Genomic DNA, 14,075 nt, shown 5'->3' on the forward strand with positions numbered 1-14,075 from the left:
AGCACTCACAGCCGTCCAGAGACTCCTGTGGGCACCAGTTCCTTCTCTCGGGGAGTACGCAACCTAAGATCAACCCAGGGGAGGTCAGCGCCCGCGCAGAGCACGCTGCCTGCCACACAGCACACAGCACACACACATGAGCACATGTGTCTCTGGTGTGGCAGAGAGAGCCTATGTGTGCCTGTGCACACTTGTGAGTGTGTGCGCATGTGTCAAGGGAGGGCAAGGTATCAGATTGACTTCGGGTCACACGCCCACCCAAAGTCTGCCGTCTCCCCCTTGCCATCCCCACAACTTTTAAGAATCACCTGCGTGGAGGGTCCATGTTACAAAAGGTTGAGGAACCATCGGTAGAACCTTACAGTTTGCAAAGCCCTTCCTCATCTGTGATTCCGGATGGTCCACTCATTCACCAAATATTTATTCAGCGCCTGCCGTGCTCCAGGCACTGTGCCAGGCATGGGGTGACCAAAAACTCACAATGCCTGACTCATGAAGCTCACAGCCTAGTGAAGACTGACGTGAGCAAACAACCAGAGAAGTGTGTATTTACAGTCCACTCAGGTAAGCGTGAGAACAGAAAATTATACAGTGCTGTGGAGCGTATAACCAGAGCTGACCTAACCTGAAAGTCAAGGAGGACCGCCCGGAGGAGGGGGCATTTGGGTTGAAGCTGAGGGGTGAGAGAGAAACTGGTCACCAGGTGAGGAGTGGGAAGAGGGGAAGACAAGAGGGAGCCTAGGTGTTATAGGACTTAAAGATACAGCCAGCCTGCGTGTTCATCCAGGAAACACGGAATGCTTACACACACACGTTCAGGGACTCCTGGGTCCTGGAGACATTGGGAAGCCGGGGCAGACACAGCCCTGCTCTCCCAACCCTTCAGTTGAGAAAGAGAGGCAGACATCTTTACACATTGCCGATCATTACGTTATGACCCTAGGGAAAGTGCACCATGGAAATTATTTTTATGCAGGGCAAGTTTCTTCATCTATAAAATAGAAACAGAAGATCCCCGAAACATACCTAGAGTCCGAATTAGTCAGACTCACTAGCTGGATGAATGGTGGACAGACTGGGGAGGCTGAAGAGAAGGAAGGGATTTCTACCTCCGTCATGACCTCAGGTTGGCGACATAGGAGCCGGAGCCCTTCCGGCAAGTTCTGTGAGCATGATTTGGGGTGCATCCTGCTTACCCTGGGGCTGGGTTCTTCCTAGGACATAGTGAAGAGGAGTTTCAGGAAGGCTTCTAAGAAGAGGTCCTAACTGAGCTTGTTCTGGAAAGGCAAAGAGGACGAGAAGGTGAGGGAGGTGCGCCATGGAGGGGGACTCTGGGAAAGGGTCACGAAGTCCTGGAGGCGTAAAGGAGCTCGGCTTAGGGAACTCAGGGAGCTGGGCTTGGCGGGAGCAGGGCGGGCCCCAAGTGAGGTGGGGGGTGAGGCTGGAGACCCAGGCTTGGACTGGTTCAGCCCTTGATCTGAAGAGCTTGGACCTTGTCCTGGAGGTCAAGGGGAGTCACTGAGGAGTTTTGAGAAAGAAAATAATGTGACGGGATATGCGCTCTGAAAAAAGAAATCCCTTAGCCTGCAGAGCGGAAGGGGAGCTGGTGGGAGTGGGCAGAGAAGCAGGGAGGCGGGCTCAAAGCCGGGAGCACTCAGATGTTCAGAATGACGGGGCGCAGGGACTCCCCGGGTGTGGAAAGGCAGAGCAGAAGGAGGCAGTGAAGGTGAATCCCAAATTGATTTTCTGCTCAGCCGTTGGATGTTGAACTTGAGAGTCTCGTGAAAAACACACCGAAAGACGGCCAGAGGTGGCTGGAGAAGTGAAGGTGAAGGTCAAGACCTTGACAACGATGAAGTGACAGCCTGAGGTGCATCCGGGTTTTAGGGGGAGATAGAGACGGAGGCCATGCCCTCCCCCTCCATCCTCTGGGCTCATGTGTGGCCTGATCTTTTGTCCTGTGGCTTAAGGCAAACCCAAGGCATTCCCAAATCTTGCTTCTTCTTTATCACCTCTGGGGCCCTCTCTCCACAGCAGGTGGGCCAGTGTCCTGTTCCCTCCACCTGCTCAGATCCCCTTTCCTCTCTCTCCAGGGCACCAGCCCAAACTGCCCCCTTCCCACTCTGGCCGGCTCCCCGCTTTCCACAGCACATTGCCCTCCAGCAGTGACCAGATCCCATTTCTACAGAGCATAAACCCTCCAGGGGCTCCTATCACCCCAGAATCAAAGGCCAACCCCTTGCCTGCTTTGCCAAGCTGAGTGTGATCACCTCCTCATCCCACCTCCTGGCTGCCCCCTGCTCGTCTGGGGGTCTCCCCAGCTCCCCACTCAGAGCCTTGGAGTTTGCTCTTCTCTGCTCTGGGATCCTCTTGCCCCCTGGCCGCCCCAGGTTTCACCTTCTTGTCTTGTGGCTCCGGTAAAAGTGTCACTCAGTGGAGAGGCCGCCCTGAGCACCCTTGACAGCAGCCACTCAGCTCCCTATCACACTCTCCGCGTGTTTGGTTTGTTTTAGAGAGGGAGAGACAGACAGGCAGACAGAGGTGTGTGGTGGGGGAAGACAGAGGGAGAGAGAACCTTAAGCAGACTCCATGCCCAGCTGCATTTTAATGCTGTTCACAATCGGTGTTTTTCTTGTTATCAGCTTGCTCATTGCTCACTCCCACTCTCCTTCCACGCACACATGCTAGATATAAGCTCCATGAGAGCTGGGGTCTGTTCACCATCACACCGCGGGCCCTAGGTGAGGACCTGCCCGGCTCCCTGCCAAATGAATAAATAAATAAATGGATGAGTAAATTGGCGCAAAGTGATGTCTGGTGCTGGGAGGACGCGATCCCCTAGAGACACAGCCAGTACAATCCAGAAGGGAGTGTAGCTGCAAAAGAAAGAAGAGAATCAAAAGACACTTTTATTGAACAAGTCAAGAGAAAAAGAGAGGTTTCAGGTGGACAGACAGACCACCGCATCACGTGCTGCCAGAGAGACCTCGGGAGGGCCCCAGGGCGCCCACCACCCTTACCAAGAGAGGATTCCGAGGATCTGGCCAGAGCAGTGTGGGGGCGGCAGCTGGCTCCTAGGGGCTGATGTGGTTGGCTGTGATGGAGGGATGCGTGAGGATGTGTCTGGGTGGAGCCGGTGGGTGAGGGTGTCTGGGCCAAAGCGAATTTTCTCTTGAAGCGTGGCTCCTGGACCAAGCAGAGACAACAGAGAAGAAGGGACACTTGAGATGACACAGCAAGGGAGTGGCACTGGGCTCCACAGAGATGTACAGAAACATGCATTGCCCCAGGCAGAGTCATTGTTTGTCACTCATTCAAACGGAAATGTACTCCACAGGCACTAAGGGGTAAGGTCAAGGGCAGCATGGGGAAGGAGCTTAGGGCTAAGGCTACAGCACAGCCCAGCCTCCCTCTAGCTCTGGCCCCAGTTGCATACTTCACACCCAGAGCAAGGCCAAGGCTAGCAGCCAATTGGGCATCCTCTCCGAAAGGTGACGGAGGGACCAGTCAGCTGTTGCTACTCAAACGTACCCATTTGAGGTCTCCCCCAAGACCCTAAGCTGATGCTCAGTGTATCCCTCCGGGTCATCATTTCCACTCCCCATGGGGAGCACTCGGCAGGTCAATAAGGCTCTCAGGAGCCTGTCCCGTTTCCAGTGATATTTCAGCACCCGATTTAGACTGACACCCCAGGATCAATAACACAAGGGTGGGGGTGGCCGCTGGAACTTGACTCCTCAGTCCCATCCAGTTCCAGCTTTCTCAGAGACACCCCGCACGTGTGATAAGCCCAAGTATCCCTTCATTGTAATAGCTCACTCTTAGAGGGCGTGCGACCCGTGAGACCAGTGATGGGTGAACAACGCTCCTTCCGGGATGCCTGGAGCAATCCGGCTGTCTGAGTGAGGGTGGGGAAATGGACAGAAAGTGGAGCTAAGAACACGCTTACGAAAGGTTCTCAAATCAAAAGACAATGCGACATCTTGTAGGTACGTCAGATGCCTTCCAAGACAAGAACCGCTGTGTCCTGGGGCCAGAGGGAAAGGGAAGGAAGCAGCTGGTCTGTTCCGGGGAGAAACTCTAGCCCAGGGGAAGCGGACACACCGGAGTCGGAGGGCTGCGGGAGGTGGTGGGGAAGGCGCCGCCCGCCTCAGAGCCAAGCAGAGCTAATCCCAAACAATTGCAACAGGACATCCATTTTTAGCAGTTTTGAGGAAATTGGGGATTAGGAATTGGCCCAGAGGTGGTGGAGGCTTATCCAGGTTGGGGACAGGGATAGGAAGTGGCCAAAAAAAAAAAAAAAAAAATTACAAAAAGTGGCTGTTGGCAGTCAGGAGCAAACTTTTCCTGCTGAGGGCTGTTGGCCTCGGAATCTTCTCGTAAGGAAGAGGCGGTGGTCCTGTCGTTTTGTTCATTTAAAGCCAGATGGGCCAGAGCCCCGAGCACGAATCGTGGGGAGCAGCCCCGGGGAGAGATAAGTGTGTGAGTGCGTCTGGGGCACACACCCGGCGGGGTGTGTAATGAACTCTAGCTGCGATTTCCCCTGCCGGTCAGCCCTCTTGAGAGGGTCTCCTCCAGAGGCCTGAGGAGGAGCCGCCCGGTTCCAACACCTGGTTCCCAGTCCTGAGGCCTATTTTCATGAATTTCACCCCCTGCTTGAATCACCTTGAGCCCTAGGGATGTGGGAGGCCAAGCTCAAGGCTTCCAGTGAAAAAGAACAAGCGAGCAGAGTGGCCCAGCAAGGGCACGCAGAAACACTCGGTGGGCTCCCCGCTTTAAATATATGGGGTGCTGAGCCCTGGAATATTGATGCTTCCTTTTATCCTGTCTCCCTCCTGCTCTGCAGGGCCGTGGGCTTCCAGGAAATAAGATTTAGAGGCTGGAGGCCGGGCCCCCGTGTCAGGGAGCCCAACGCCTCTGCTCTGAGACACAGTGATAGATGCTGAGTGTTGAACTCATCAGAGGAAAAGGGAGTCTGATTGGGAAAAATACCTGCCGGTTCTCCAGCTGAGGGAGTCCAGACAAGCTAATGAGGGGAGAGCCTCCCGCCAAGGAGCCGGAGTAATCCAAAGGAGGCTCTGTGCCCCCCTCCCCCATTCTGCCCGTCCAGGAGGGGCCTGGGCCTCTCCCCTCTCCCCGCCATCAGCACGCCTCTTCCCAAACCTCCTTTGCCAGTCTGAGCTTAGAATGCCCAGCTGATGAAGCCATTTCCCCACACCGACCACAGCCAGGGTCCGAGGCCGTGCCCCACAGTCCGCATACCCCCAGGGAGAGGGCTGGGAATCCAGACACGGCTGCCTGCTTCTCTAGAAGCTGAAACAAAACCCTGCAGAGACTGCCAGATCCGGCAAATAAAAACACAGAATACCAAGTTCAATTTGAATTTCAGATAAATGATGAGTAATTGTTTGGTCTAAGTATATCCCAAATAATGCTGGGATAGACTTATATTAAGCAATTATTTACTGTTTGTCTAAAATGCACGTTTAACCAGGCATCCCACGTTTGGTCGGGTGGCCCTTTTCCCTGGACCTTCTGTGAGAGGTACGCATCCTGAAAAGGAGACTGATCAAGGGGGGAAATCACCCCCCCTCCCCCCGAAGACAGGATCCAGCCTGCAGCTTCTAAGGCTTCCACAGGGCTCTGGAAAGTCTGTTCAGTCTCTGTTCTTCAGGAAAGCCTGGGCTCTCACAGACCCTACAGGAAGCATCCACACAGATGATTCCAGAGCTCCCTTTCCCCTACTCTCCAAGCCAAGCTCCTGAGTGGCTGCCCCCCGAAGGCCTTGGCCATCTTCCCACCCCACCCCTACTCAGCCATTCTGAGAATCAGCTTCCCGGTAAGCCCTCCTCTCTCCTCTTTAATGAGAGTCCATTTACTCTCAGCCCTGGTCCAGATGCTTTCAGTGAGAGAGAACTTCCTGTCCTGTGGTTTTGATTCCGATCTAGAACATTTCCCTTCAAACCACGAGCAGGGAGAAAGCAGGACACCTGCCTTTCTTTGGTCTCCCCCCACAGAGTCCCCCCAGATGCTATCTATTCCTCCCCCACCAAGGCCCTAGAAGGGAAGCCTCAGCTCCACTCTGCCTATTGCCTTTTGCTCCTGCTCTGGCTAACTGAGGCTAGCACAGAGTGGCGACCACGAATGGGCTTTGTCCACACCAGCTCCCAGCCAGCAGATGGGGACTCAGTTGCCTCCTTTCCTGGCCAGCAAGTGGGTCAGCCAGGCTGAGCAGCCCAGCATATGGACTGGCAGGGGTGTGGCAACTAGGCGTTGCCCAGCTCCAGCCCAGAAAGCAAGGGCCCAGGGGAGCCCACTCAAGGCGCTGGGGGCTGTGGCTGGCCAAGACACCAGGGCCAAACTCCCCAGGAGAGCAAGCAGTCAAGCTGCCTGGCCAGAGGCTCAGACCTAGGCCCTCTCCACCTCCATGCCTTCAAGCCGGGCCCTGGGTCTCTGAGAGACATCTCATTGCTCCCTGCCATCGCTGGGAGATGGAGCCAATTGGCTAGTGCCGCTGACCCCAGGGGACTCTGGTAGAGCCCTTGCTTGGGGTGAAGAAACAAGGAACACCCGCTTCTTGGAGCACTGCCCTCCTTTTGCATCCCACTAACTCCTACCATCTCCCAGAGGTTCAGTTAAACATCACTGCCTCCAGGCAGCCCTCTGTGATGTCCCAAACCAGGTCAGAGCTCCCAACACACATTCCCTGAGCCCCTGAGTTTCTCTTGCATATCAGTCCCCCAAACCGTAATTACATAGTGGAGGGTGGTGTTTATGACAACAACTTGAGAGGCAAGACCAAGTAACTTTATTTCCTGCCCCCAGTTGCTTCTTGATCCAGGTTCTCCATTCTTGCTGGGAAGTGGGGTCTTGGGAAGAGAGGGAAGTGGTAGAGAGGAGATGGACAGGCCAGCAAGTAGTAACTACATTTAAAACTTTCTCTTTTAAATAGTCAGTCAAGAACCAAAGCCCCATTTGGTACCCCCAAGCTCCATCTTCCTTCCTTAGATGACCTTGGGGCAGGGGTCCCTGGCACACGCCTGTATCCTCTGGGTTATTGTCAGCCTCCTGAGATAACCCCCAGGCCACCTGTCCGTGGTTTCAACCAGGTGTCCTCTAGCGCCCCCTGATCTTTCCTGACATCCCAAGTGTTCTCCTAGATGAAGTCGTCCAGTCACCTCATCCTGGCCTCGGGCCTCCTGCCATCAGCCCCTGCTCTGAGACCCTCTGCGAGCTGGATGTGGGGCGTGTGACCAGGAACATGGACCCAAGCCCACCCTAGACACACCTCCATGCGTCAAAGCTACAACGGAACTCTGGGAGGCGGGTCCTCTCCTCAGGCTGCCCTTAGAGAGCAAGGCCCGAGCCCCAGCATGTTCAGGCTCCCCGCAGTTTCTCAGGAACATCTCTCTCTCTCACCCACCTGCTCTGGATTTGATGGCAGAGAGGGTGACATGAGAATGGAGGGTGCTCAGGGCTTCCCTCTCCTCTCCTACAGAGCCCAGAGAATGTTCCGTCCCTCTCTTGTGTCTCCTCACCCCACCCCATCTTAAACACTCTGCTCATTCAGACCTCCAAGCTCTGTTCTTAAAAGGTAAAGAGTTACTTCTTTGGAAATGCAGAAGAGCCTTTTATCTCTACAAATGAGGGGGTCAGGACCACAGTTCACTGAGGCCTTTAAAAAGCCGAGCAATGACCTCTTCGCTCCAAGTCATTCCCTTTCTTCTGTGTTTTCTCAGGTATAAAAGAAAGATGAAGGGCCAGGCCTCCAGCCCAGGTTTTCAAAATAACCTTAGAAGCACAAGGCAAAGGTAAACACCATGGCCTGTGTGCCTCTCCACAGAGAACAGGGGAGAATCTGCAGCCCACCATTTCCCAGGGTCCTGGCAGTCAGTGGTTTTACGACCCCCCCCCCGCCCCCGCAAGGGAACGAGGCCAATATACAAGTAACTGAGGCCAAAGACGGGACCCGGAAAATGCCACGAGAGAGGTACGAAGGCCCTTGGAAGGTCAACCGAGGAAGAAGATTGCTCAATTACAGTGTCCATCCTCAACGTATGTTTTAACTCATGACCCCAATAGTGCTTTCTCTTGCTACCTGCTATATAATTCCACCAGTCAAGAACAGTCTGTCAACTTTACTCTCAGCAGTTTTATGTACAGAAACAATAGACATGTTGATTATGATTTTTCAAACTACACATTCTCCCTGGCCACCTCCCACCCCTACTTTGTGTGGATTCTCAGGAAGCCCTAGCAAGAAGGTGTTTAGTGGTTTATTAAAGTCAGGGGAGGCTCTCTGGATGGCATGGAAACAGGACTTAAAATGGTGAAATCCAAACAGATACGAGTGAGACAGTGTTCTAAGCAAAGGGAACCCCTCAAAGCATGAATGCAGGCAGGGAGAGCTATGGGCGTGCCCAGAGAATGGCAAGGGGCTGAGTCCAGCTGGCAGTGGGGGACACAGAGGGGAGCGATAGGAGATGAGTCTGAGTTGCCAAGCTGGGGAATTTGTTCTTGGAGCTGAAAGCTGCTCTGAAGGCTGACTTGGGGCTGATCAAGGGAGAATGCGTTTACCCTACTGAGCAGGAAGGCCTGATCATCCAGGATGTAAAGTCTCTGTTCTTTCACTCCTCCTTCCTTCCCCTACCACACCAGCCACATCCCTGCTCCTGGGGACAGAGCTAAGCTTCTGGGAGGGGAGTCTCTCTGAAGTCCTGCCCTTCCCTGAAACCCTGCCCAACCCAGAGTGGCATGTGGGTGGGCTCCGCCAGAGCTTACATGAAGCCTATAGTTGGAGGAATAGAGGGGGTCAAATGCAGCTGTTACATTAATGAGTATACTTTCAACTAAATGTAACAGACAATCCAGCTCGAAGTCACTTAAACAGTAAGGAATGTACTGGCCCATTTAATTGGCGTGTCTAGAGGAAATGTTGTCTTCAGGATAAGTTTGATCCAGGGGTTTGTGAAGTCCCAGAAGTCTTAGCTCTGTTTTTGTGTTTTTTTTTTTTAACTCCCTTCACTCTGCCCTCCTAATATAGCAACTTCATTCCCAGACTGAATCCCTTCGTAGTAGCAAAATGGTTGCCAGCAGCTCTGGGACACGTTCCCTTTTTTGATAAGCAGGAAGACATAAAAGACTTTTCTTACCCCCCACTTAAAACAAAAAAAAATCCCAACTTTCTCTCTGATTGGACCAACTCTGATGACAAGGTAACCCTTGAGCCAATCACCAGGGCCAGGAGAATGTTGTGTATTGATTGGCTTGGTCCTGGGTCACATGCCTATTCCTCAACCAATCCTGGATCCAGGGGGCTGGGAATACCCAGGGGTGGCTTAAGGCAGTTAGGGACCAACTCAGGAGTTCAGTCCTCCTCAAGCCACGGGCTCTACACAGTGAGAGAGGGGCGACTGGATGCCGGAGGAGCAGACAGTGCTGTCCAACACGTGTCGATTTTGCTTTTTTCATGAAAGTTCGGGTGAGAGTAGGAAGAGCTTAGAATCAGAACCTCCAGAGTAATTTGAGTAATCCTCCCAATCCCCAAGTCCACCCCAAACTGCAGGCTGGCCGCAACGGGTTTTTCTTCTTTCCCTTCCTTTCTCTTCTCGAACCTTTCCATGTTTCCTTATCCCCTTCTTACCTGCTTTCCTTCCTCTTCTCCATGCTGTTCCCTCCGTCCGCCTGCTCATGCCTCTCCACCTGCAGGCTCTTCTCTCTTGTCCCGTCCCTCCCTCCCAGCCCACGTCTCCACCCACCTTCTCCCGATGCCTCCGAGTGCAATTTCAGCGTGCCCGAATTGCTTTATCGGTTCCACAGAAACACAAGGCTAGCTAGAGCCATTACGGGTGCACGCACAGTGTGCATTAGACTCAAAAAATATTTAAGGAAAATACTCCGGCAAATGGAATCAATAAACTGCAAATCAAACACTCGCTGGGAAGAGGAAGAAGTCTGCCTACAGCTACAGGGTGCTTGGAAACCGCTCGGCAATTCAGAAGCGGGAGGCCGAAGCTGGTCCACAGCCTTACCCACAGCGCACGTGGGCTGTAGCAAGCCGTGAACGTCACAGACCCCAGCACCCCTCTCCCAGCCGCAGCGGCCCTGACCGCACCTCCCCACAACCCTGCAGGCCCCCCAATTCTCGGCTGCGCTGCAGACCGGTGGCGTCCACACCTGCCCCCAGTGCAGCTCTCAGGGGGGCCCGATTAAGAAAGGGAGCGGGAATGGGGGAGGGAGAGGATTGGGGGAACAGAGGCATTTACATTGAGGTATTTTTAGACTCAAAGATTAAATCTTTAATAATCATAATTTTTTCTTGAAAGAAAATGAGTTTGGTGTGTGTGCCTGTACTCTCCCTCCTCTGTCCCTGCAGCGGTGGGGGAAGAAGGCTAGAGGAAGGGAAATGCAGAAGAGGGACGAGAGAAAACCAGAAGAGAATTGGCCCCATGAGGCTGGAGTCAGGCTCAAAGCAGAGTTCTGGTGGATTCCAGCAAGGAGGAGCCCAGGCAGCAGTCACATTGGGAGTTTGGAGCTGTCTCCAGAGCTCGGGGTTTGCTCCAGAGACTGTCTGATAGGAGAGAGGAGAGAATAGACTGTAGGAATCATGTCCTCGTGGCGTTGAAATCACCCCGTCATTCTGTCCACGAGCCTTTGCTACTCTGTGGTGCCTTGTGGGTTACAAAGCAGCTAGTATTGACTTCCTGGACCCCTCAGAAGGGGGTCCCTTCTTCTAGAAGAGGTTCCTGGGTCCTCCACCCACTCATAGTTCCCCAAATGAATCTCATGAACCTGATTCAACCCCAAGCAACCAGAGGAGCTCGCCATCCCCAGCTCAACACAGAGAGAGAGTGAGAGGAGAGACAGCGAGCTGCCCCTCATGCATGGACGGTGTCACTATCCACCCTGGACAGCCTGGAGGCTGCAGGGGGAGTGAGCAAGGACCAGCACCAGAGCAAGGATCCAGACACTTGGGTTAGAGTCCCAGCTCTGCCGCTATGCACGTCAATTCGGACAAATCTCTTCTCCAAGGTAGACCCCAGTTTCGCCAAATTCCAACGAAGGAGTGGACAGACCAAAGGAGTTCAGACTAGGATCCATGAACCTCCTGCATCTGCACAGGGAAAGTTGTTCCCTTTGTCATATTCGCAAAGTGACCTGTGACCCCAAAAGGGTTGAAAGTCATAAAAGAAGCCAACGATCAAGTTTTGTGTGTGGCTCAAGTGTTCTTAACCTTCCCAATCCTCCACGTGGAAGAGCTGTTCAAAGAGCCCTGGCTTGTCCTTAGAAAGGGTACCATGGCTTATCTCTCACCCCCCAACCCCACCATATCTGCCTTCACGGGGCTATGGCGCCTCCTTCTTCCACGGCCACACCAGTACACAAACCTGTTTCTTCCTTTTAGTAGAGTTTACACAGGCTTCTTGTATTACAACAGATTTTACAAATGAAGGAAAATAAATACATTACAAATGACATTAAATTAACCAGGTTCTCAAAACCTTACAAATTTCACCCAGAGTATCAAAGAGTTTATTTGGAGCCCAAATGATCTCTTTCTGAAATAACTGCTACCTTCATCGATGGGCCAAAAACTTCACAGGCACAAGTTTGGGTTATTTCCCATCAAGTGGCCTCTCTTCCCCAAACAGCTTCTGATCCCCAACATCATAGACCTCTGGGAGCCATCTTGCTTCTGGGCATCCAGATGCTAAGTTCCTTCGATCTCTTGCTTCATTCAGGGATGAGCGTCCCTCTTAAACTAAGACTTTCCCATTTTCTCACCAAATGCCAGTGAAAACAACTCGGGTCAGATAGTCCATAAATCCATGTCGAATTAATGAATACGACAATGAAAGAAAACTGGATGAATGAATAAGTGTGTGAAGTAAATTAATGAAGAGTCTTCTTGCCCAACTCCCACTAGGAGGAACTCCTGCCGGCAGGGACCTCAGCCTCCATTTCCATCTAGGCTCTGGGATTTGCTAAGTACTAGTTCCTGACCCTCCACACCAGTGGGTGACTGATTCCTCCTGTGTCTGGTACAGATCAACTCACTTCTGGAGACTTCCTGACTCTGCAGGCTAATGTCTTCCCTCAGCAATGGAAAATCTGATCACTTCCTCTGCCCCTCTCTCCTCTTCCCCATTTCCTTCTGACGAACCAATGACACATATATTAGAACTCATCCCTTTGGAGTGACTAGGTGTATCAGTCAGTTAAGTGTCTGACTCTTGATCTCAGGGTCAGGAGTTCAAGCCTTGTGTTGGGCTCCATGGTGGGCAAATAGTAATTAATGAATTAATGATTAATTAACTTGTCACTTTGTCCCCCTTTTCTTTGTCCTTTCTGTACCTCCATCTTTCAGTCCCTTGGTGTTATATTCTAAACAGTTTTCATCTGACTTAAATTCCAATCGCGCCATTCTCTTTTTTCTATTGAATCTCTTATTAAGCCCATCCATCAAGTTCTTTATTTCAACTGTTGGATTTGTCATTCTAGGATTCCTTTTCCAAAACTGTTGTGTGTTTTCTAGTTTCCAATTCTCTGCTGAAGTGTTCAAACTGGATTTTTAGTTCTTTGAACATTATAAGTAGAGCTGTTTTATGGTCGATGTTAATACTTCCATACCTGGAGTCTGTGTGACTCTATTTCTGTTGTCTGTTTTCTCCTGGTTCTCGCTCATGGTGTCTCATTTCCTTGTGTGTTGGTCATCTTTGAATGTCTGAGGATGTTCATTTTGCCCCAGCTACCGTGTCTCCAAACTTCTCCGAGAAATTTCACAACAAAGGACATTAATTCAAGGGACTGCCTTTGACGGCACGGGGCCTGCTCATGTTATTATTCATAGTCTAGTTAGAATTTCAACTACTCAAAGAGAGCTGAACCGGGCATGCCTTCCTGTCAACATCTGCTCCACTCTTGGAATGTGCTGACATGTCCTGGGGTGAAGGGGCAGGGAAGACATAAGGGAGGAGAATCTTCCGAGAGACTTCTATCCCACCACATGGAAATCTCACCATGATCCCACTAAGAGCATTGGCTCCATTTCCTGAGCACCCAGAGAAGGAGGAGCGTTCAACCGAGGTTGCAGGGAGCAAGACAGGGATGAGCTCAGACTTCAGAGGTCACAAACCTGCCACGTGACAGAGCCACATTCCATCTTTAAATACATTTTGTCTGTTTATTGACTTATTTTTAAATACTGCTTAGAACTGATTGGAACCAACTTTTAAAAGTCAAGAAGTTTTAGCTTCTTTCGAAGGATCAGAGGTTCTGACGGCCCTGCACCCTGATGCCAGGATGGAAGGCTCGGCTGGAGCTGAGGAGCTCCTGAGAAGCAAGTGTCCTCCCTCAGGAGCTGCAGTTGCCACTTCTCAGGCAGCAAACATTTGCACTTACTCTGGCCATGTCCCACTTCGCATGATTACTGCCTGGCCCTCGGGAATTTAATTTTTCAGTCTTTGACCTAGAGAAAAGATGGTATGTAATTCCGACCCCCAGGAGATTCCACAGCTAGGAGAAATAGAGAACGCAGGGTGGGCTGAGCAAGAGATCAGTGAGGCAAGGTGACTTCCCAGAGGCCCTGCTAAATCCCCTGAAGAATGGCCACTGCCCCGCCTGACCCCTCCCCAGATTCCTGGCCAGACCCCCTGCCCAGGCCAGGCGGTGGTCTCAAATTCAACTTTGCCACTGGCTGCCACACCAACCTTGGGCCACCCATTTGACATCTAGAAGCTTCCATTTCCTCCTGTGCCAAAGTAGGGAAAATCGTAGTGCCTGACTTATAGGGCTGTTGTGAAATTGAACAAGGCCATGCACGAAAATGGCAGGTTATGACATCCTGTCCATAACAAGTACTCGCAGATATCAGGGGTGTCTGCCCTGCCCACCTTTACGCTCCCTGTGGACACTTAGGTCCAGAGACTCCGAGAGGCAGGCTTGCCCTCATCCTCTCTGATGTAGTAATGACGGAACCAAAGCCCAGAGAGGGCAGGCTGCTCTAGATGCTGGAGTGCGAGCATCGACTCTTGGTCCAGTGACACAAATCTGGTTCAAAGCAGGGACTGGTACCA

At 52.1% G+C, this 14,075-nt stretch overlaps 1 long non-coding RNA gene across 1 annotated transcript; it reads left to right on the forward strand.

Annotated features, from left to right (window-relative positions):
- The first annotated feature begins 620 nt into the window (after positions 1-620).
- LOC123949925 lies at positions 621-2,298 on the forward strand. Its single transcript, XR_006820099.1, has 3 exons — positions 621-703; positions 1,219-1,302; positions 1,755-2,298. It is a non-coding gene; the product is annotated as an uncharacterized LOC123949925 (long non-coding RNA).
- The last annotated feature ends 11,777 nt before the right edge of the window (positions 2,299-14,075 follow it).

Source organism: Meles meles, chromosome 8 (genome assembly GCF_922984935.1).
Source record: "Meles meles chromosome 8, mMelMel3.1 paternal haplotype, whole genome shotgun sequence".
In the NCBI taxonomy this organism is placed as follows: Eukaryota; Metazoa; Chordata; class Mammalia; order Carnivora; family Mustelidae; genus Meles; species Meles meles.